The sequence below is a fragment of the Salvelinus namaycush genome, chromosome 24, assembly GCF_016432855.1.
Source record: "Salvelinus namaycush isolate Seneca chromosome 24, SaNama_1.0, whole genome shotgun sequence".
Lineage (NCBI taxonomy): Eukaryota > Metazoa > Chordata > Actinopteri > Salmoniformes > Salmonidae > Salvelinus > Salvelinus namaycush.
The window spans coordinates 15,245,385-15,269,069 of NC_052330.1; the positions used below are offsets into that span (position 1 = coordinate 15,245,385).

General features: G+C 45.5%; 1 protein-coding gene across 1 annotated transcript in view; it reads right to left on the bottom strand.

Annotated features, from left to right (window-relative positions):
- Positions 1 to 23,685, bottom strand: part of rcan2 (regulator of calcineurin 2) — a 120,555-nt gene that overhangs the window by 70,749 nt on the left and 26,121 nt on the right. The gene's annotated exons all lie outside the window — the stretch shown is intronic.

Consider the following 23,685-nt stretch of genomic DNA (forward strand, 5'->3'; position numbering starts at 1 on the left):
GGCAGATAGAAGGTTGATTGGCATGTCAGACCCCGCGAACACTGGGTACTGGTAAGTACAACACAACCAACTAATAGCCTAACACATAACCAACAGCTGTCTGTGCGGGTCGCTACACAACGATACATTTATTAAACATAAGAATGAGTGTGAGTTTGTCACAACCCGGCTCGTGGGAAGTGACAAAGAGCTCTTATAGGGCCAGGGCACAAATAATAATATAATAATAATCAATCATTTTGCTCTTTCGTTAGCCATCTTACATATAAAAACGTTTGTTAATCAAAAATGGTGAATAACTCACCACAGGTTAATGAGAAGGGTGTGCTTGAAAGGATGCACATAACTCTGCATTGTTGGGTTGTATTGGAGAGAGTCTCAGTATTAAATCATTTTCCACACACAGTCTGTGCCTTTATTTAGTGTTCATGCTAGTGAGGGCCGAGAATCCAATCTCACAACGTGGTTGCAAAGGGCATCAGTCTTAACAGCGCGATTTGCCAAAGCAAGAAACTCTGAGTGCAGCCCTATCCAGAAATATGGCAGTGGCTTCTGATTAAATTCAATTTTCACAGAACCGCTTGCTGCAATTTCGATGAGGCTCTCTTGTTCAGATATCGGTAAGTGGACTGGAGGCAGGGCATGAAAGGGATAACGAATCCAGTTGTTTGTGTCGTCTGTTTCGGGAAAGTACCTGTGTAATTGCGCACCCAGCTCACTCAGGTGCTTCGCTATATCACATTTGACATTGTCCGTAAGCTTGGGTTCATTTACACACAAATAAATCATACAATGATGGAAAGACCTGTGTGTTACCCTTGTTAATGCAGACAGACTTCTTAATCATAGCCTCAATTTTGTTGCGCACATTGAATATAGTTGCGGAGAGTCCCTTTAATCTTAGATTCAAATCATTCAGGCGAGAAACGACATCACCCAGATAGGCCAGTCGTGTGAGAAACTTGTCATCATGCAAGCGGTCAGACAATGAAAATTATGGTCAGTAAAGAAAACTTTAAGCTCGTCTCTCAATTTTAAAAAATGTGTCAATACTTTGCCCCTTGATAACCAGCACACTTCTGTATGTTGTAAAAGCAGTACATGGTCGCTGCCCATATCATTGCATAATGCAGAAAATACACGAGAGTTCAGGGGCCTTGCTTTAACGAAGTTAACCATTTTCACTGTAGTGTCCAAAACGTCTTTCAAGCTGTCAGGCATTCCCTTGGCAGCAAGAGCCTCTCGGTGGATGCTGCAGTGTACCGAAGTGGCTTTGGAAGAAACTGCTTGCACGCTCGTTACCACTCCACTATGTCTCCCTGTTATGGCTTTTGCGCCATTAGCACAGATACCAACACATCTTGACCACCAAAGTCCATTTGATATCACAAAGCTGGCCAGTACTTTAAAAATATCCTCTCACGTTGCCCTGGTTTCCAGTGGTTTGCAGAAGAGGATGTCTTCCTTAATTGACCCTTCATAAATGTAACGGACATATACCAGGAGCTGTGCCAGGTCCCACATGTCTGTTGACTCATCCAGCTGTAACGCATAGAATTCCCTGGCTTGTATGCAAAGCAGTAATTGTTTCAAAACATCTCCTGCCATGTCACTGATGCGTCGTGAAACAGTGTTGTTTGATGAAGACATTGTCTGTATCGTTTTTTTGGCCTTTCTCCCCAGCATTGTCCCAGCCATATCCGCGGCAGCAGGAAGAATTAAGTCCTCCACAATAGTATGGGGCTTGTCTGTCCTAGCCACTCGGTAGCTCACCATATACGACGCTTCTAGCCCCTTCTTATTAATGGTATCTGTTGCTTTTATACATGTCTTACTACTCGAAAGTCGTCTTAATTCTCGCCCAAAATACTCCCGTGGCTTATTTTTCTAATTGTCATGTTTTGTTTCTAGATGTCTGCGCAAGAGTGAAGGTTTCCCGCAAGAGAGTAACGGTTAATGTGATTGGATGTTAATTATTTGACTAGGCTACCTGTATTTGACATTCTGTTGTTATTTCGCTGAACACTAGATGGTTTAATTTTATTTTTGGCAGTGAAACGAGGCTACTCAGGTGAAAAAAATTAAAATAACCCAAATGTATTGGAAAATGTAAATGTACTGTTTAAAAAATGTGGAAAAAAATAATTGGAATGACATTTTTATTTAGCGTAACCCCGACGGCACTGCGCGTACCCCTGGGGAATACCTGCACTAGATAACAAAGCCAGAAAGTCTCGCGACTACCAATGAGAGCAGGGGTTTCTGGGATATCGTGTTCAAATCTAGAAACAATACTGCATTCTTGCCAGAGGCGTCTACAAAAACACCTGTACACATATAGCTACGCAGTCTATAAGAATAACGAGGACGATGTTTGGGTTACTAAGCAAACACACACATACACAGGCACGCACACACACATGAGCACACACACACACACACTCAGGGGCATGGAGGCAATAATGTGAATGTTTGCATACGCTGAACTTTCTCTGACATGTTCCCTAGTCTGGAAATGAATAAATTATTAGACGTTAGTGAAACTGCATACGTTGTGTGTCCGTGTGTGTGGCTATGCATGCATGCATGTCTGTGTGTGGCCATGCATGAATGTCGGTGTGTGTGTGTGCTGCCTCCCAACGTGGCAGGGCCTGGCGTGACAGTGAGAGAGAGCTAACAGGATTGCAATGCACTCGTCCAATCTGCATGGCACTACTAGGGAGATATATCTGGCATCGTGGAAACATCCTGCAGAGTGTTTGTCTACTTCCACTAACAGGGAATTTAATCTGGTCAGACCAGCCAGAAGACAAGTCATCACTTATGTATATTTGCAGAGAGAGGGAGACAGAGAGAGCGCGAGAGGGAGAGAGAGGAGAGAGAGTGAGGGAGAGAAAATGAGAGTGAGAAAATGAGAGTGAAAGAGAAAGAGAGAGACCAAGGAGGGCCTACAGCAGCACCTAGATCTTCTACACAGATTCTGCCAGACCTGGGCCCTGACAGTAAATATCAATAAGACAAAAATAATGGTGTTCCAAAAAAGGTCCAGTCGCCAGGACCACAAATACAAATTCCATCTAGACACCATTGCCCTAGAGCAAACAAAAAACTATACATACTAGAGGTGGACCGATTATGATTTTTCAACACCAATACCGATTATTGGAGAAACAAAAAAAACGATTCCGATTTTTATATATATATTTGTAATAATGACAATTACAGCAATACTGAATGAACACTTATTTTAACTTAATATAATACATCAATAAAATCAATTTAGTCTCAAATAAAAAATTAAACATGTTCAATTTGGTTTAAATAATGCAAAAACACAGTGTTGGAGATGAAAGTAAAAGTGCAATATGTGCCATGTAAAAAAGATAACGTTTAAGTTCCTTGCTCAGAACATGAGAACATATGAAAGCTGGTGGTTCCTTTTAACATGTCTTCAATATTCCCTTTCATATTCCCTTCAATATTCCCAGGTAAGAAGTTTTAGGTTGTAGTCATTATAGGAATTATAGGACTATTTATCTCTATACCATTTGTGTTTCATATACCTTTGACTATTGGATGTTCTAATAGGTACTTTTGTATTGCCAGCCTAATCTCGGGAGTTGATAGGCTTGAAATCAAACAGCGCAATGCTTGAAGCACCATGAAGAGCTGCTGGCAAATGCAGGAAAGTGCTGTTTGAATGAATGCTTACGAGCGTGCTGGTGCCTACCATCGCTCAGTCAGACTGCTCTATCACATCATAGACTTAATTATAATACAATAAAACACAGAAATACGAGCCTTAGGTCATTAATATGGTCAAATCCGGAAACTATCATTTCGAAAACAAGACAATTATATATTATATAATATCATCAACCAATGTAAATGGCCATAATCGGTGTCCAAAAATGTCGATTACCGATTGTTATGAAAACTTGAAATCGGCCCTAATTAATCGGCTATTCCGATTAATCGGAATTCACAAAATGGGACAAACACCAAATTGAGACTCTGCATGCAGAATTCTGCATAAAATATTCTCTGTATACAATGTAAAACACCAAATAATAATGCACGCTAATTATCATAATCCAGAAAAGAACGGTAAAAATTCTACAGCCACCTAAAAGGAAGTGATTCCCAAACCTTCCATAACAAAGCCATCACCTACAGAGAGATTGTAACGGCAGTCTACTTCGTCCTCCTCCTCAGACGAGGAGAGGCGAGAAGGATCAGAGGACCAATACGCAGCGTGGTAATTTTCCATAATGAATTTAATCAACACAAAACAATACACTATACAAAATAACAAAAAAACATACCGTCACAGTCCTAGCTGGTGCAGAACACAAACACAGAGACAGGAAATAACCACCCACAATCCCCAACACAAAACAAGCCACCTATATATGATTCTCAATCAGGGACAACGATTGACAGCTGTCTCTGATTGAGAACCATATCAGGCTGAACATAGAAACAGACGAACTAGACACACAACATAGAATTCCCACCCAGCTCACGTCCTGACCAACACTAAACAAGCAAAACACATAAGAACTCTGGTCAGGACGTTACAGTACCCCCCCCCCCCTGAGGTGCGGACTCCGAACGCACCCCTACAACTCAAGGGGAGGGTCTGGGTGGGCATCTGTCCGCGGTGGCGGCTCCGGCGGTGGACGAGGACACCACTGTCTTTGTCCCCCTCCTTAGCGTCCTTTGAGTGGCGACCCTCGCCCACGACCTTAGCCTAAGAATCCTCCCCAAGGCCCCCACATGATTTAGGAGGTAGCTCAGGACAGAGAGGTAGCTCAGGACAGAGAGGCAGCTCAGGACAGAGAGGCAGCTCAGGACAGAGAGGCAGCTCAGGACAGAGAGGCAGCTCCGGACTGAATGGCAGCTCCGGACTGAATGGCAGCTCCGGACTGAGTGGCAGCTCCGGACTGAGTGGCAGCTCCGGACTGAGTGGCAGCTCCGGACTGAATGGCAGCTCCGGACTGGGTGGCAGCTCCGGACTGGGTGGCAGCTCCGGACTGGGTGGCAGCTCATGACTGGAGGGCAGCTCATGACTGGAGGGCAGCTCATGACTGGAGGGCAGCTCATGACTGGAGGGCAGCTCATGACTGGAGGGCAGCTCATGACTGGAGGGCAGCTCATGACTATAGGGCAGCTCATGACTGTAGGGCAGCTCTGGCAGCTCCTGACTGGCTGGCGGCTCTGGCAGCTCCTGACTGGCTGGCGGCTCTGGCAGCTCCTGACTGGCTGGCGGCTCTGGCAGCTCCTGACTGGCTGGCGGCTCTGGCAGCTCCTGACTGGCTGGCGGCTCTGGCAGCTCCTGACTGGCTGGCGGCTCTAGCGGCTCCTGACTGGCTGGCGGCTCTAATGGCTCGGGACAGACGGGCGGCTCTAATGGCTCGTGGCAGACGGATGGCTCAGATGGCGCTGGGCAGACAGATGGCTCAGATGGCGCTAGGCAGACAGATGGCTCAGACGGCGCTGGGCAGACAGATGGCTCAGACGGCGCTGGGCAGACAGATGGCTCAGACGGCGCTGGGCAGACGGATGGCTCAGATGGCGCTGGGCAGACGGACAGTGCAGGCGGCGTTGAGCAGACGAGCAGTGCAGGCAGTTCAGACGGCGCTGGGCAGGCAGGCAGCTCAGACGGCGCTGGACAGACGAGCAGTGCAGGCGGCGTTGAGCAGACGAGCAGTGCAGGCAGTTCAGACGGCGCTGGGCAGGCAGGCAGCTCAGACGGCGCTGGACAAACGAGCAGCTCAGACGGCGCTGGACAGACGAGCAGTGCAGGCGGCGTTGAGCAGACGGCCGACTCTGACCTGCTGAGGCGCACAGTAGGCCTGGTGCGTGGTGCCGGAACTGATGGTACCGGACTGGAGACACGCACCTCAAGGCTAGTGCGGGGAGCAGGAACAGGGCACACTGGACTCTCGATGCGCACTATAGGCCTGGTGCGTGGTACCGGCACTGGTGGTACCGGGCTGAGGGCACGCACCTCAGGGCGAGTGCGGGGAGAAGGCACAGTGCGTACAGGGCTCTGGAGACGCACAGGAGGCTTGGTGTGTGGTGCCGGAACTGGAGGTACTGAGCTGGAGACACGCACCACAGGGAGAGTGCGTGGAGGAGGAACAGGGCTCTGGAGACGCACTGGAAGCCTGGTGCGTGGTGTAGGCACTGGTGGTACTGGGCTGGAGCGGGAAGGTAGCGCCGGATATACCGGACCGTGCAGGCGTACTGGCTCCCTTGAGCACTGAGCCTGCCCAACCTTACCTGGTTGCATGCTCCCCGTAGCCCGTTCAGTGCGGGGAGGTGGAATAACCCGCACTGGGCTGTGTTGGCGAACCGGGGACACCATGCGTAAGGCTGGTGCCATGTACACCGGCCCGAGGAGACGTACTGGAGGCCAGATATGTAGAGCCGGCTTCATGGCACTTGGCTCAATGCTCATTCTAGCCCGCCCAGTGCGGGGAGGTGGAATAACCCGCACCGGGCTATGCACCCGTACAGGAGACACCGTGCGCTCTTCCGCATAACACGGTGTCTGCCCGTACTCCTGCTCTCCACGGTAAGCATGGGAAGTGGGCGCAGGTTTCCTACCTGCCCTCGCCACACTACCCTTTAGCCCCTCCCCCAAGAAATTTTTGGGGTTTCTTCACGGGCTTCCAGCCCCGCTTCCGTGCTGCCTCCTCAGACCACCGCTCCTGGGCTTTAGCTGCCTCCATCTCTTCCCGAGAGCGGCGATATTCTCCAACCTTAGCCCAGGGTCCTTCTCCGTTAAATATTTGCTCCCATGACCATTCCTCCTGGTACCGCTGCTGCTGTCGCTGCTGCCCGTTGCCACGCTGCTTGATCCTTGGTTGGTGGGTGGTTCTGTAACGGCAGTCTACTTCGTCCTCCTCCTCAGACGAGGAGAGGCGAGAAGGATCAGAGGACCAATACGCAGCGTGGTAATTTTCCATAATGAATTTAATCAACACAAAACAATACACTATACAAAATAACAAAAAAACATACCGTCACAGTCCTAGCTGGTGCAGAACACAAACACAGAGACAGGAAATAACCACCCACAATCCCCAACACAAAACAAGCCACCTATATATGATTCTCAATCAGGGACAACGATTGACAGCTGTCTCTGATTGAGAACCATATCAGGCTGAACATAGAAACAGACGAACTAGACACACAACATAGAATTCCCACCCAGCTCACGTCCTGACCAACACTAAACAAGCAAAACACATAAGAACTCTGGTCAGGACAATAACAGAGATGAACCTGGAGAAGAGTCCCTAAGCAAGCTGGTCCTGGGGCTCTGTTCACAAACATAAACAGACCCCACAGGGCCCCAGGGCAGCAACACAATTAGAACCAACCAAATCATGAGAAAACAAAAATATCATTACTTGACACATTGGAAAGAATTAACAAAAAAACTGAGTAAACTAGAATGCTATTTGGCCCTAAACAGACAGTACACAGTGGCAGAATACCTGACCGCAGTGATTGACCCAAACTTAAGGAAAGCTTTGACTATGTACAGACTCAGTGATGATAGCCTTGCTATTGAGAAAGGCCGCCGAAGGCAGACCTGGCTCTCAAGAGAAGACAGGCTATGTGCACACTGCCCACAAATTGTGAGGTGCACTTCCTAACCTCCTGCCAAATGTATGACCATATTAGAGACACATATTTCCCTCAGATTACACAGATCCACAAAGAATTTGAAAACAAACCCAATTTTGATAAACTCCCATATCTACTGGGTGAAATACCAGTGTGCCATCACAGCAGCAAGATTTGTGAACTGTTGCCACGAGAAAAGGGCAACCAGTGAAGAACAAACACCATTGTAAATACAACCCATATTTATGTTTATTTATTTTCCCTTTTGTACTTTAACTATTTGCACATCGTTACACCACTGCATAAAGACATAATATGACATTTGAAATGTCTTTATTCTTTTGGAACTTCGGTGAATATGTTTACTGTTCATTTATTTCACTTTTGTTTATTATCTATTTCACTTGCTTTGGCAATGTTAACATATGTTTCCCATGCCAAAAAAGCCCTTGAATTGAATTGAATTGAGAGAATGAGAGGATGGAGAGAGATTGAGGAAAGAGAGCAGGGTGTTCGATACTGCCTGTTCCCACCACCAGGGAGCAAAGTGATGGGAACGTATTGTCTCCTTCGGATCTCATTACACAGGACAGACAGACAGACAGACAGACAGACAGACAGACAGACAGACAGACAGACAGACAGACAGACAGACAGACAGACAGACAGACAGACAGACAGACAGACAGACAGACAGACAGACAGACAGACAGACAGACAGACAGAGACAGACAGAGACAGACAGAGACAGACAGAGACAGACAGACACAGACAGACATGTTATTTCATAGTTTTGATGTCTTCACTATTATTATAGAAAATAAAGAAAAACCCTGGAATGTGTAGGCGTGTCAAACTTTGACTGGTACTGTATATATATACACACCAGTTGCCCATCCCTGATCTACACTGATGGAAGTGGATTTAACAAGTGACATCAATCAGGGATTATAGCTTTCACCTGGTCAGTCTTTGTCATGGAAAGAGCAGGTGTTCATAATGTTTTGTACACTCAGTGTATATCTCTCTATTATGCGTGTGAATACCTTAGAACAGATTTCCAAAAATTAAAATCACTTGAAACTGATTTGCTGGTGTTTCTTTTTTGGGTAATCCTGCTGTAAAGGATTGAATGTCTGTGAGAACAGAATAGATCAACCCAACCTGGTCACAGACAGCAGGAACAACAGGAATACGAGCGAATAACAAGCTCCTAGCTCTCCACGAGTTGTGTCACATTCATTACAGACTCAGTGAGACACAGCAATGACTCTGACCTAAACTACAAGGTCCCACCACAAACACAGAGAGATTTACAAAGCCTCCACATTCATACATCTTTATTAAAAGATAATCTGCTTTCTCTGAGCCTGGGCTTTCAGTGGTGTTAATGTTTTCAAATTGCTTCCAATATATTTCTGAAAGCAGTTCCACCGTCAAGTTATATTTGGGTATCTTTAATACCAACAGATCCCAGTTAAGTATTCTGGTATTAGTGAATATATCTCGATGGTTGTAGGTAGATGGAGGAGAGAAACCAGTGACGTACTTATTAAGTAAAGTACTTGGAAGGTTAAGGTGTCTGTATTTCCAGATGGAACAGCGGTATACAGATAAATGAGTTAGGATAAAACATCGTTTTTTAACAACTTCACAAAACGGATTGATTTATCGAGCCGGCAGAAAGCTTTTAGATAAACACAAAATCTATTTCTTGGGGCTATCAAGACTTGTAAAGCATTTGTGCGACGTGGAAACATAAACTGGAAAATATCGAACAGAGGCTGCTGCCTAGCGGTTAAGAGCATTTGGCCAGTAACGGAAAGGTTGCTGGTTTGAATCCCCATGCCGGTAATGTGGAAAATCTGACGTTCTGCCCTTGAGCAAGGCACTTAACCCCTAACAACAACTGCTCCCCGTGCGCCGATGATGTGGATGTCGATTAAGGCAGCCCCCACACCTCTCTGATTCAGAAGGGTTGGGTTAAATGGGAAACACATATTTCAGTTGAATCCATTCAGTTGTGCAACTGACTAGGTACCCCCGCTCCCTAAATCAAGTAGTCTGGCTGACACCATCTCTCACTGTCCTACTGCGTTGTGTCAGCCAGGCTATCAAGGCATGAAGGTAAGAAACACAACTTCAACTTTTGCCCAAATCCTCCATTGACACCAATGCATGACTTTTAAACTTTCATGACTTACATGCAAATCCAGACATCATGCTTATATGCAGAACTTTTACAAAGTAGAACTGTGAGGATTCTCTCTCTCTCCCTTTCTCTCGCTCTCTCCGTCTCTGCAGAACAGGCAGAGAACCCATCCATCAGAAAGGAGACGGGAAGGAAATGCTAAATGTAAGTCTGCCAGCCCACCCACCCACACAGTCTCTCTTGACACCTATATCCAAATGTTACAATCAAGGTGGTGCTATCATCTTAGCTTGATGTTAATGGTGGATCTTGATTTCCCTTGTTTGGATGTTCCAAAAAAGTGGAGCGCTTTTAAATGACTCTGAATCAATTATATGATTTTGAGCAAGTTACACTAACCAAAATGTACTCGATTTGTGGAACGACCCTCATAATTACTACACTAGTAATACATTGTACTAACATTAATCTGGGAACTTTTAGTAGATAACAGAGACAAATGTTGTTGGCTTATGAAATCATGTTCCTCCATGCTCCTCCGTCATTCTTTCTACCTTTATACAGCTGATCAACACTATACCCTTATAGCCAAATTACTTGAATAATGATGCTTATTTTCAGGTCCAGTGAGAACAGTGAGTGGATGTTTCCTGTCAAACTGCATCTCTCGCCCTGGATTTACCTTGGCTTGTTTTAGGCCATTGTAATCTCTCGTGGATAGACTACTGTAGCATCTGATGCAATTAAGCAATATTTTTGTTCTGGGTGTCTGAGATTAAGGCTATTGTTAAAGGAGGAAGTAGGCTTGTGTTCTAATAGAACAAAACGTGAAACTATACATCAGACAGTCACTCTGACAAATACAGGGATGCATTTATAAAACAAATGTTTTATTAACTCAATGACACCAATCACACACACTTTGTTGTGACCTTTAGCAACGTTGTCAAGAGATTGGAAACCTCTTGGTGTCATGGCTAAGATACTAGACTGTGTGTGTGGGGGGCTGTATCAAGAGTGGACGAATGAAAAAAAACAAAATGTTTATTCCTTTAATGTGCTAGATTGGTCTATGTTTACACAAATGTAGAAAAGAATGTTGCATTTGCAAACACATTATATTAAACTACAGTTGCAGTTACTTGAGTAACTTTGTTTGAGCCACTATTGTGAATGTGAAATGAACTGATTAGCTTCACGTACAGGTTTACCTGATGTACTTTGATAGTTTCTTTATGGATTTTCAGGGCTTGTGATATGCTCGTTGACGTCCATTGTGTCACTTGTGGGGGATTGTTGGATTGATTGATGAATTGATTGTGATGTTAAAGTTTACAGTAGGACTACTCGGCTCTGATCCATCCGCTTTGTCCTTTCCATCTGCATTCTAAAACAGTTTATAATGAACATAATGACTGGCATAAAACCTGCTCCCGTCCACGTCATAGCTCCTGCTCCCGTCCACGTCATAGCTCCTGCTCCCGTCCACGTCATAGCTCCTGCTCCCGTCCACGTCATAGCTCCTGCTCCCGTCCACGTCATAGCTCCTGCTCCCGTCCACGTCATAGCTCCTGCTCCCGTCCACGTCATAGCTCCTGCTCCCGTCCACGTCATAGCTCCTGCTCCCGTCCACGTCATAGCTCCTACTCCCGTCCACGTCATAGCTCCTACTCCCGCCAAAGTTCCGGCAAGAGTAGGGGCAAGTGCTATGGCCAGTGCTGCTCCTCCCACTACCACTGCAGCACTGGTTACCCCTAGCCACACCTAATGCAATGTTCTTCATCAACTCTTCTGATCTTTCTCTGTGCTTCCTCGTATATCAAATTGGTGCAGTGTTCTTCTCCATTCATCCTCACCATGTTCTGGATCTTCTCTAGCATCTTCTCTGTGGCCTGAGAGTGCTCCTCCCTGTCGTCATGAATGAGAGAGTGATATCTGCCTCCACAGCTGTTGAGCGGTGTCTGAAGCTCCTCACTCTCCTCCAGAAGCTCCTTCAATGATGTTTCTCTAAGGTGATCTGCACAAGTGAATAATATCATAGTGTAGAGTGAAGCCTTCTTTCCAAAGTTCTTCTGGATCCACTGCATCCCCGTCCTCCTTCGTGTCCCTCTTCCTTAGTTTAATAACCAGTAGGAACACGTGGGGGCAAGGGACTGACATCAGCAGTGCCGACTACAGGCATAAGCATCATAAGCGGTCGCTTAGGGCCCCAGGCTGCTTTATTTAAAAAAAATATATATATGTGGAACTCAGTCAGTGTCTCTGGATAATAATTGCTTTATTTGCGTCATGCTACTTTCTTAATAGGCCTATTGTTTGTTCTCTCTCATAAAGCTGTGAGAATATCTTATAGCCCAGGCCGAGGCCTATAGACTCTGACTTTCATTCTTGTTATTTTGAAAGCACCACAACTCCTTCTTAGGCTATTAGAATATTTGAGAAATAGGCTACTGTTCATAACTGTCACGCCCTGATCTGTTTCACCTGTCCTTGAGCTTGTCTCCACCCCCCTCCAGGTGTTGCCCAATTCCTCCATTACCCCCTGGGTACTTATACCGAAGTTCTCTGTTTGTCTGTTGCCAGTTCGTCTTATTTGTCAAGTCAACCAGTGTTTTTCTCAGCTCCTGGTTTTGACACTTGCCTGTCCGGACTCTGAGCCCACTCTGCCTGCCCACTCTGCCTGCCCATGACCTTGAGGCTGCCTGCCTGCCTGTACCGTTGCCCCTACTCTGGATTTCCGACCTCTGCCTGACCTGAACCTGAGCCTGCCTGCAACTTGGCCCCACCACTCTGGATTATCCACCCCTGCCTGCCTTAACGTGTCATTTGCCTGCCCCTGTTGCTGTAATAAATATTGTTACTTCAACAGTCTGCACTTGGTCTTACCTGATATAATAACTGTAACTTTTCTTAAAGCTTTTATGATAGGCCTGTAGGAGGATAGGTTATTGGCCATTTGTTTTTCAACCTCGCATGGGGCATTTTGATAATTTTTTTCTTAATAAGCTTAAACTAGATTTTTCTATAGGTTATTGATATGGTCTTTGATATTCTCTGTCATTATTAGTCCCCTGGCTACCTTACATTTTTAGCCTATTCAAATAACCTTTTCAGATGGAACTCCGTTAGATGAAGTCATTGTTTGATCGGGAGAAAGCCATGCATAAAACGATGAAAGCGTAGTCCTGCCCAAAGTCATGGAGAGAGAGAAGGGAATATAGCCTACGTTTTAAAAAACTGATAGACACAAGATAGTTAAGGAGTGTCCGTTATGAAAAGAAATGAATAGGCTATAAGGCCCTTGCATCTGTTGAGAGAGAGAAACAATATTTTCTGACTGGACATTTTGCGCTGCTTTGGTGGAATTCTCCGCTCGTCTAGCCTACATTCCTCTCTGGCATTCTGAAGCATATTTGTTGCTATAGCAAATAGGAATAGGCAAATTACCCAGTAATGTCATTCATGTGCTGCCTGCTGTGCGCTGCCCGACATTCTTTACTGTGCAGCGGCGGTCAAGTTCAAATAGGCTACACCAGCGTCTGTCACATTACAATGTCGTCACCATTGACGATGGCTGTCAATCATCGTTGACAGACGATGCTATCGTAAAAATCACCCAACTCATGTTGTGCATCAGCAGTTTGTCTCTTATGTCTCACTGATATGTCAGTCACTGACATTCACTCAATTAGCCATCAGCTAACAATTTTTAGATTGGTAAGTTAGTCCATTGATTTTGTTAGTCACTCACGCAGATATCATTAACATGGCATAAGTTATTATTATTATTGTCCCCTGGAGTCAAAGCAGAACAAGACAGCAAGTTCAGTTTCCAAAGACGCTAAAGAGAAACTATAAGGTACCTGGCATTTGATCATAAGTTAGTGTAACGGATGTGAAATGGCTAGCTAGTTAGCGGGTACGCGCTAGTAGCGTTTCAATCAGTTACGTCACTTGCTATGAAACCTATTAGTAGTGTTGCCCCTTGCTCTGCAAGGGCCGCGGCCTTTGTGGAGCGATGGGTAACGATGCTTCGTGGGCGACCGTTGTTGATGTGTGCAGAGGGTCCCTGGTTCGCGCCCGTGTCGGGGCGAGGGGACGTACTAAAGTTAAACTGTTACATTGGTGCCGTGACCCGGATCACTGGTTGCTGCGGAAAAGGAGGAGGTTGAAAGGGGGGTGAGTGTAACGGATGTGAAATGGCTAGCTAGTTAGCGGGTACGCGCTAGTAGCGTTTCAATCAGTTACGTCACTTGCTATGAAACCTATTAGTAGTGTTGCCCCTTGCTCTGCAAGGGCCGCGGCCTTTGTGGAGCGATGGGTAACGATGCTTCGTGGGCGACCGTTGTTGATGTGTGCAGAGGGTCCCTGGTTCGCGCCCGTGTCGGGGCGAGGGGACGTACTAAAGTTAAACTGTTACATTAACAAAAGTCATTGGGAGAGCACACATTAGGAGAGCAGTAATGACTATACAGACACACATATGGTAGGACAATACTGGACAGTTGGGGAATAAAGAGCATCACTGTTCTCCTTCCATTGCTCAGATTGAGTGACTCCAACGACATGTCCATCCGACATGCACAGCCACACATCACTCAACCACACATCCACTGGTGGTACGAGGGAGGCAGAGAGTGGCACAGCTAAAAGGTGATGCCCGTGCTAATGAGGGGCGACCAACCACCCACAGTGCCCCCTTGTACCGCACCTGTTGCTGGCAGGGAGAGTCTGTGTGTGTGTGGGTGTGTTTGATAATGAAATACAGGTGTGTGAACAGGTGATCAGAATTCAGGTGATTGGGATCTGGAGAGTGAACTGCGTTCAGGGGATGTATGTGTTTCAGAGTGTGAGTTGGAAGCAGACATTACACACAATCATTTACATTTAAGTCATTTAGCAGACGCTCTTATCCAGAGCGACTTACAAATTGGAAAGTTCATACATATTCATCCTGGTCCCCCCGTGGGAATTGAACCCTGGTCCCCCCGTGGGAAATGAACCCACAACCCTGGCGTTGCAAGCGCCATGCTCTACCAACTGAGCCACACGGGACCAGTCTTAGCAATCTTAGCTAGCAGTCATCATCATGAATCAAGTCGACAATCTACTGGCAAATCCTTTTTAATCCTTGTCCTATGAAGATAAATAATAAAGAGAAATTATAGATAAAACGTATCGGTGCTCTTCGGCCATTGGACATAAACATTACACAACAAGTTGGAAATCGCAAATTCAATGAGTGGTTTGGAAGGAATCAGTGACAGTGGCTGTGTGGTCCCAAATCTGGGATTAAGGGGCTCTTTTCCAAGTTTAAAATGATAAACATTCAACATTGGCCATGCTGTCAATGAAGCATGATTTGTGCCGCGCTCAAAACAACTGTTAACTTGACTTCAGTGAGTTCAAGACAACCGGGAAGTCGGGAATAAATTAGCTCCGACTGGGAAAATACGTTTTGAATGGTAATTTGGTCTATTTACCCCTATTAATTTCGCCTAATATTCTGACTGTTCAACTGTAGCCTATAACATGTTTTAGATAAATGTAATCATCGAATATTGTAAGAGTTTTAAACAAATAGTTATATTGACTAATGTACGTCCTAGCTCGCTCATTAAAGTCTTAATCGAAATTACAGATGGCCTCTTATCCGCTTGTCGTCCCCTTATGCCATAGTTTGTACATCTCAATTTGTCATTAGAAACCACATTTGTTTAAGCAAGTCAGCCATATCCGCTATGTTTTTTCAAAAGGCAGTAAACGAGGCTGAATGAACTGTTTCGCTGCCAGACAAGGCTCCGCTGATAGCCAGGTGTAGCAGTGGTAAGATGTTGGGACTGCTGTTGGGACAGCTTTATGTAGGCCCTAGCAGTTTGTGGGGCACCGTTTGTTACCGTTATAGTGCAATTAATTCATGTTTAGTGTTGTGTAGTGTAGTGGCTTTGCTGGCATGCATCCCACTTGATTTATTTTACCCCACCAAGATTTATATGCTAAAATCTCCACTGGTAATTATGTAACCCCTCAGATGTGGTGCTCCCACACTCCTTCCACCCCACTCATAAATCACACAACTGCCCATCGCAGACCCGGCCAGCTAGGTTCTGTGGAGGGGGGGGGGGGGGGGGGGGGTGGGCAGTGGACACACACACACACAGATGGACAGTTAGTCTAACATTGACTGGTGTCAACAGTGTACAGAGATGTTTTTAACATACCGTAAACTCACTCCACAGCTAACTTTTGGCTCAAACGGTCAGTACATTGTCAAGAAGGGCAGGCACACTCACAAGCAAGGCAGTCTGAGGTCACTTGCTGTGTAGCGAGTTTAGAAGGGGTGAGTCTAACAGAGTTAAGAATGGACTGTAATCTCAATCCTGAAATCCCTTTTGGAAGATTTCTATAATCAGGATGGACTAAGCAGGAAATATGGAATCTTCTAACAAGGAATTCCGGAAAACCTGGGTATGTTGCGAAAGTGACCGGAAATGTGCTAAAATATGAATTGTACACTATGGACTCAGTGAAACCTTGTTGACTAGTGTAGTTGTTCCCTCCGTAAGGCAATCAAACTGGCAAAACGTTAGTACAGACACAAAGTGGAGTCAAAATTCAACAGCTCAGACACGAGACGTACAGTGCCTTGCAAAATGATTCATCCCCCTTGGCGTTTTTCCTATTTTGTTGCATTACAACCTGTAATTTAAATTTATTTTTATTTGGATTTCATGCAATGGACATACACAAAATTGTGCAAATTGGTGAAGTGAAATTAAAAAAAATACTTATTTAAAAAAAGTATTTTAAAAAAAAAATGGAAAAGTGGTGCGTGCATATGTATTTACCCCCTTTGCTATGAAGCCCCTAAATAAGATCTGGTGCAACCAATTACCTTCAGAAGTCACATAATTAGTTAAATATAGTCCACCTGTGTGCAATCTAAGTGTCACATGATCTCAGTATACACACACACACACACACACACACACACACACACACACACACACACACACACACACACACACACACACACACACACACACACACACACACACACACACACACACACACACACACACACACACCTGTTCTGAAAGGCCCCAGAGTCTGCAACACCATTAAGCAAGGGGCACCATCAATCAAGCGGCACCATGAAGACCAAGGAGCTCTCCAAACAGGTCAGGGACAAAGTTGTGGAGAAGTACAGATCAGGGTTGGGTTATAAAAATATATCTGAAACTTTGAACATCCCACAGAGCACCATTAAATCCATTATCAAAAAATGTAAAGAATATGGCACCACAATAAACTTGCCAAGAGAGGGCCGCCCACTGAAACGCAGGGACCGGGCAAGGAGGACATTAATCAGAGAGGCTACAAAGAAACCAAAGATAACCCTGAAGGAGTTGCAAAGCTCTACAGCAGAGATCGGAGTATCTGCCCATAGGACCACTTTAAGCCATACACTCCACAGAGCTGGGCTTTACAGAAGAATGGCCAGAAAAAAGCCATTGCTTAAAGAAAAGCAATGGCCAAAAGGCATGTGGGGACTCCCCCAAAATATGGAAGAAGGTGCTCTGGTCAGATGAGACTAAAATTGAGCTTTTTGGCCATCAAGGAAAACACTATGTCTGGCGCAAACACAACACCTCTCATCACCCCGAGAACACCATCCCCACAGTGAAGCAGGATGGTGGCAGCATCATGCTGTGGGGATGTTTTTCCATCGGCAGGGACTGGGAAACTGGTCAGAATTGAAGGAATGATGGATGGCGTTAATACAGGGATATTCTTGAGGGAAACCTGTTTCAGTCTTCCAGAGATTTGAGACTGGGGCGGAGGTTCACCTTCCAGCAGGACAATGACCCTAAGCATTCTGCTAAAGCAACACTCGAAGTGGTTTAAGGGGAAACATTTAAATGTCTTGGAATGGCCTAGTCAAAGCCTAGAACTCAATCCAATTGAGAATCTGTGGTATGACTTAAAGATTGCTGTACACCGGCGGAACCCATCCAACTTGAAGGAGCTGGAGCAGTTTTGCGTTGAAGAATGGGCAAAAATCCCAGTGGCTAGATGTGCCAAGCGTATAGAGACTTGCAACTGTAATTGCTACAAAAGGTGGCTCTACAAAGTATTGGCTTTGGGGGTTGAATAGTTATGCATGCTCAAGTTTTCAGTTTTTTCAGTATCTGAAATTTGGCAGTACGCCCAGACGTTGTTTTGAGAACGAAAGATATCTCAGTTTCAAGGTCTCAGCTTGGAGAGAAGAAGCCTCGTAAGGTAGTGGTTGGTCACATGAATGAAGCAAATGTTAATTAATTATGAATGATGAATAAGATAAATCATGCAAATAAATCATGCAAACAGCGTCCTCAGAGCATGTGCAGACCATCTGGCTGGAGTGTTCACGGACATATTCAATCTCTCCCTATCCCAGTCTGCTGTTCCCACTTGCGTCAAGATGTCCACCATTGTTCCTGTACCCAAGAAATCTGTCATCATGAAGTGCTTTGAGAGGCTAGTTAAGAATCGTATCACCTCCACCTAACTGACACCCTAGACCCACTTACATTTGCATACCGCCCCAATGGATGCAAAGACGATGTAATCGCCATCGCATTGCAGACTGCCCTATCACATCTGGACAAGAGGAATACCAATGTAAGAATGCTGTTTATTGACTATGGCTCAGCCTTCAACACCATAGTACCCTCCAAGCTCATCATTAAGCTCGAGGCCCTGGGTCTGAACACCGCCCTGTGCAACTGGATCCTGGACTTCCTGACGGGCCACCCCCGGTGGTGAAGGTAGGAAACAACAACTCCACTACGCTGATCCTCAACACAGGGGCCCCACAAGGGTGCGTGCTCAGCCCCCTCCTGTACTCTCTGTTCACCCATGACTGCGTGGCCATGCACGCCTTCAACTCAATCATCAAGTTTGCAGACGACACAACAGTAGTAGGCCTGATTACCAACAATGACGAGACAGCCTACAGGCAGGCGTACACATCACTGATAATCTGAAATGGTCCACCCACACAAACAGTGTGGTGAAGAATGCGCAACAGCTCCTCTTCAACCTCAGAAGGATGAAAAATGTGGCTTGGCCCCTAAGACCCACACAAACTTTTACAGATGCACAATTGAGAGCATCCTGTCGGGCTGTATCACCGCCTGGTACAGCAACAGCACCACCTGCAACCGCAGGGCTCTCCAGAGGGTGGTACGGTCTGCCCAACACATCACCGGGGGCACACTGCCTGTTCTCTAGGACACCTACAGCACCCGATGTCACAGGAAGGACAAAAAGATCATCAAGGACATCAACCACGCAAGCCACAGCCTGTCCACCCCGCTATCATCCAGAAGGCGAGGTCAGAACAGGTGCATCAAAGCTGGGACCAAGAGACTGAAAAACAGCTTCTATCTCAAGGCCATCAGACTGTTAAATAGCCATCACTAGCCGGCTACCACCCGGCTACTCAACCCTGCACCTTAGAGGCTGCTGCCCTATGTACATAGACATGGAATCACTGGTCACTTTTATGATGGAACACTAGTGACTTTAATAATGTTTACATACTGTTTTACTAATTCATATGTATATACTGTATTCTACTGTATTTTAGTCAATGCCATATTTATATATTTCTTAATTCCATTCTTTTACTTTTAGATGTGTGTATTGTTGTGAATTGTTAGATACTACTGCACTGTTGGAGCTAGGAACACAAGCATTTCACGACACCAAAAACATCTGCTAAATATGTGTATGTGACCAATACAATTTGCTTTTGCACAGTCCTCATATATATGCAGGCCTTTGATGGATTCCCTACAAGGAAGTGTGCAGAATCCCTCCATTCTGAGGCTATTTCTGTCTCCAGGTCTCAGTTCACTGTTCAGAAGCTAAATATACCCTGATACCTGCACCGTTATCTTACCCTGGACTAACCTACAGAGAACCTGAGTCATACTGTCACACCCCCAGGGCCTGTCTGCCTGACTGTACACTATACACGACCTGATGTGATGCTACATGGATGAATGGTGTGAGGGACTACATTATAACATGTCTTAGGACTCAATGTCCTCTGACAAGATGCCACTTTTTATCAGATAATTATCTTCCAAACCCAAACCAACTTGAGCATGCATACCCTGTGGTAAGATGTTAGCAAGGGAGATTTCCATCAAAATAAAAGGAATTGTTGATTTACTCCGAGAAGCTCTTTCTATGCTTCCTTTCACTAACCCACAACCCTACCAGGCTTATCAGCAGTGTAGTCCAGCTCAATAGTATGTTAGGCCTGGTCAGGTGATACAGGTACCAGGGGCTGAGGGTGTATGTGAGGGTGAATAATGGGCCTGTGCACTTTGTCTTTACAATGAGCCATCAGAGAGACATTGTTGCCCCATTCCACACAATAACACACTCCTCAGACAGCCAATTAGACACTAAATGCCTTTCGTCCTCATTGTGAGGACGTGTGTTTGTGCGTGCAACAAGCGCTGCCTGTGTGTGTGTGTGTGTATGTGTCGGAGGCCTGGCACAATGCAGCGAGGTCAGAGAGACTGACATTCATAATTCCTCATCTGGTTCAGTCTTAAAATGCAATTAACCTTAGCTGTCTGGGGCCAATTCACCAATCAGAGACCAGAGATAGGGGGCCCTGCGCTCTCTCTGTGTCTCTCTCTCTCTCTCTCTCTGTGTCTCTCTCTGTCTCTCTCTCTCTGTGTCTCTCTCTGTCTCTCTCTCTCTCTCTCTCTCTGTCTCTCTCTCTCTCTCTCTCTGTGTCTCTCTCTCTCTCTGTGTCTCTCTCTCTCTCTCTCTCTCTCTCTCTCTCTCTCTCTCTCTCTCTCTCTCTGTGTCTCTCTCTCTCTCTGTGTCTCTCTCTCTCTCTGTGTCTTTCTCTCTCTCTGTCTCTCTCTCTCTCTGTCTCTCTCTCTCTCTGTCTCTCTCTCTCTCTCTCTCTGTCTCTCTCTGTCTCTCTCTCTGTCTCTCTCTGTGTCTCTCTCTGTGTCTCTCTCTCTGTCTCTCTCTCTGTCTCTCTCTCTGTCTCTCTCTCTGTCTCTCTCTCTGTCTCTCTGTGTGTCTCTCTCTCTCTCTCTCTCTCTCTGTGTCTCTCTCCCTCTCTGTGTCTCTCTCTCTTTCTTTCACTGCTTTCTTTTCTTCTTTTATGTATTCACAGACCAATGTGGGGAATCTTTCAATAAACAAACTAGAGTAACTTATTTCAAGGTGGGGAGAGTGGGCGGTCTATATAGTAAACAAATTAAAGAGAAACATATACATACGATAGGTATTGCTTGCGTCAAAGAAATACTCACTGAAAACAAACAACTCAACTGAAGAGACCTTTAAACAGGAAGCAGTCATAGCAGTGGCCAGTTAAAGGGCATGGTAGGGTAGAGTTAAAACAAACTGGCACTCTGCTACTCTACGGCTAATAAATGTCTCTCCTCCACCACAAAGCACAGAGGGCAGGTCACAGACAGAGCATAACACTCTACAGTACTTCCTGGTTACACACACAGGCAGGCACACAGTAAATCAAGGATAGTTGAAATCACAGTGTTAACTCCCAGTAGAGTCAATGTAACTCGAATGTATTTATCTTAACCCTCAAGAGAGTGATACGCTCCCTGGAGTTAGTCTTGATAACTGGAGCTGATTCTGACGGAGTACTTTTATCACCATTAACAGTAACCAGAGACAGGGAGTTAAATCTATCGAGTTATCCACAGATGTGGGAGGGGCCTCTGTCATATTTCCCAGCATGCTCTGTTGCAGGTAGATTTTTTTAAATTGTTTGTTTCAATATCTGTGTTTTCGCATGTACATTGACTGTTTTTGATCGTATGTTACACAAATATAAGAAACATACAATATCTTAACTAATCCAATCTGTAAGTGGTTGGATTTATAGCAACCGTGAGATAGAGGTTCCAGTTTACATGGTGTCGGTAGTCTTCCTTTCATATACTCTCTTCCCTACTTTGACAGGCATTTTAAATGCAAATTGTAAGTGATGTAAAAGTGCTGGCTAACTTCCTGCAAACCATCATAATATGATATATTAAGAAATATTCAAATAAGGCTTTATAGCCTTAAAACTCAAAGGAAGTTAACTAAAATATAAATGTACTCTACTGGAGTTGATTGTTAATTCAAAACAACACAGAGAAGTGACAAATGGCAAGGGAGTTCAATAAATATGGCAGTTGGGGTTAAATTTAAGTAACTTACTCTATTTAGTGTCATTTTCACTCTAACATGATCAACACCCTCCCGAGTGGTGCAGTGGTCTAAGGCACTGCAGTGCTAGCTGTGTCACTAGAAATTCTGGGTTTGAGTCCAGGCTCCGTCGCAGCCGGCCGCGACCAGGAGACCCATGGGGAGGCGCACAATTGGCCCAGCGTCGTCCGGGTTATGGAGGGTTTGGCCAGCGGGGATGTCCTTGTCCCATCGCGCACTAGCGACTCCTGTGGCGGGCCGGGCGCATTGCATGCTGACATGGTCACCAGGTGTATGGTGTTTCCTCCGACACATTCGTGTGGCTGGCTTCCGGGTTAAGTGGACGTTGTGTCAAGAAGTAGTGCGGCTTGGTTGGGTTGTGTTTTGGAGGATGCGCGGCTCTCGACCTTCTCCTCTCCCGAGTCCGTGCGGGAGTTTCAGCGATGAGACAAGACTGTAGCTACCAATTGGGGAGAAAAAGAGGTAAAAAATAATAAGATCAACACCATTACCAGAGTAGTTTTAACACAAAATGGGGGTGGGACCATGTAGAGTAGCAGAGTGATTTTACTGTGCATCCAGCCCCCCCACACCTACTCCCTCCTTCATACAGGCAGTTGATTCTTAGCTGTAATGGACGACATGCCTCCTTCCTCTCTCCCCCCAACATTCAGCAATTTATAGATTTTCCACTTGTGTCAAAGCCGGGGGCCTGGAGCAGGATGTTGCAATGTTCCTCCTCATTGTGACGACTGACTGAGCACTCACTGAGCAACAACACAGCCACCCACAACAAAGCACTCACCCAGTTGGACTCAACAACACACACAACTGGAATTCAGTCAAATCTCTGCTGCAGAATTTCCCGAAATGCTCTTTCCCCCAAGTTCCAATCAAATCACAGAATGATTTGGGTTTACTACTGTAAAACCATACAACTAGCTCCAAGTTAGACACCCATTACAGGTAGAGGCTCCCAGTTTTCAGCATAACTACATTATGTAAGCACCGGGTGTTGTTTGTACATTGCCTGAACACAGCTGAGGTGAGTTCAATAGAATTCCAGCCCTAGTCTAGTTCCCAGCCATATCATACTCTAAAACACAGTGCATCTCCCTGTGCAGCCCTGCTTTCTATGTTTTCCCATGTCTCTCTGTCTCTATGGGAGGTCTCAGAGAGTTTCCATTAGACTCTACTGGAGAACATATATTATCAACATGACGAAATGGCATGGCATTAGGGCTGGCCCACACAGGATATTTGTCATTCCTTACAATGTGCAGAGATTGTTATCGGACCGTTCTATAAAACCCACGGCTAAAATGTTCTTCAGGAGGAAACCATTTTGATTGCAAAACAAAAATCCTGTCTACATGATGATGAAGCCGACATGATGACAGCATCCAAGCTGTGTTTGTCTCTGTGTAGTTGTGAAGTGTGTTTGAGGTAATCAGCCATTTACTGTACGAGCTACTCAGGTGACCAGTGAACCATGCTAGCGCTGTTTCAAACAAGCCTGCCACCTAGTGTTCAAGCTCAGAATGCATTCCACAGACTTCTGGAAAAAATACCATGGCTCCATGAGACACAGTACTACAATGTTGCAACAACAACAACCTAGCAGGGTTGGGCATCTCCCTCCC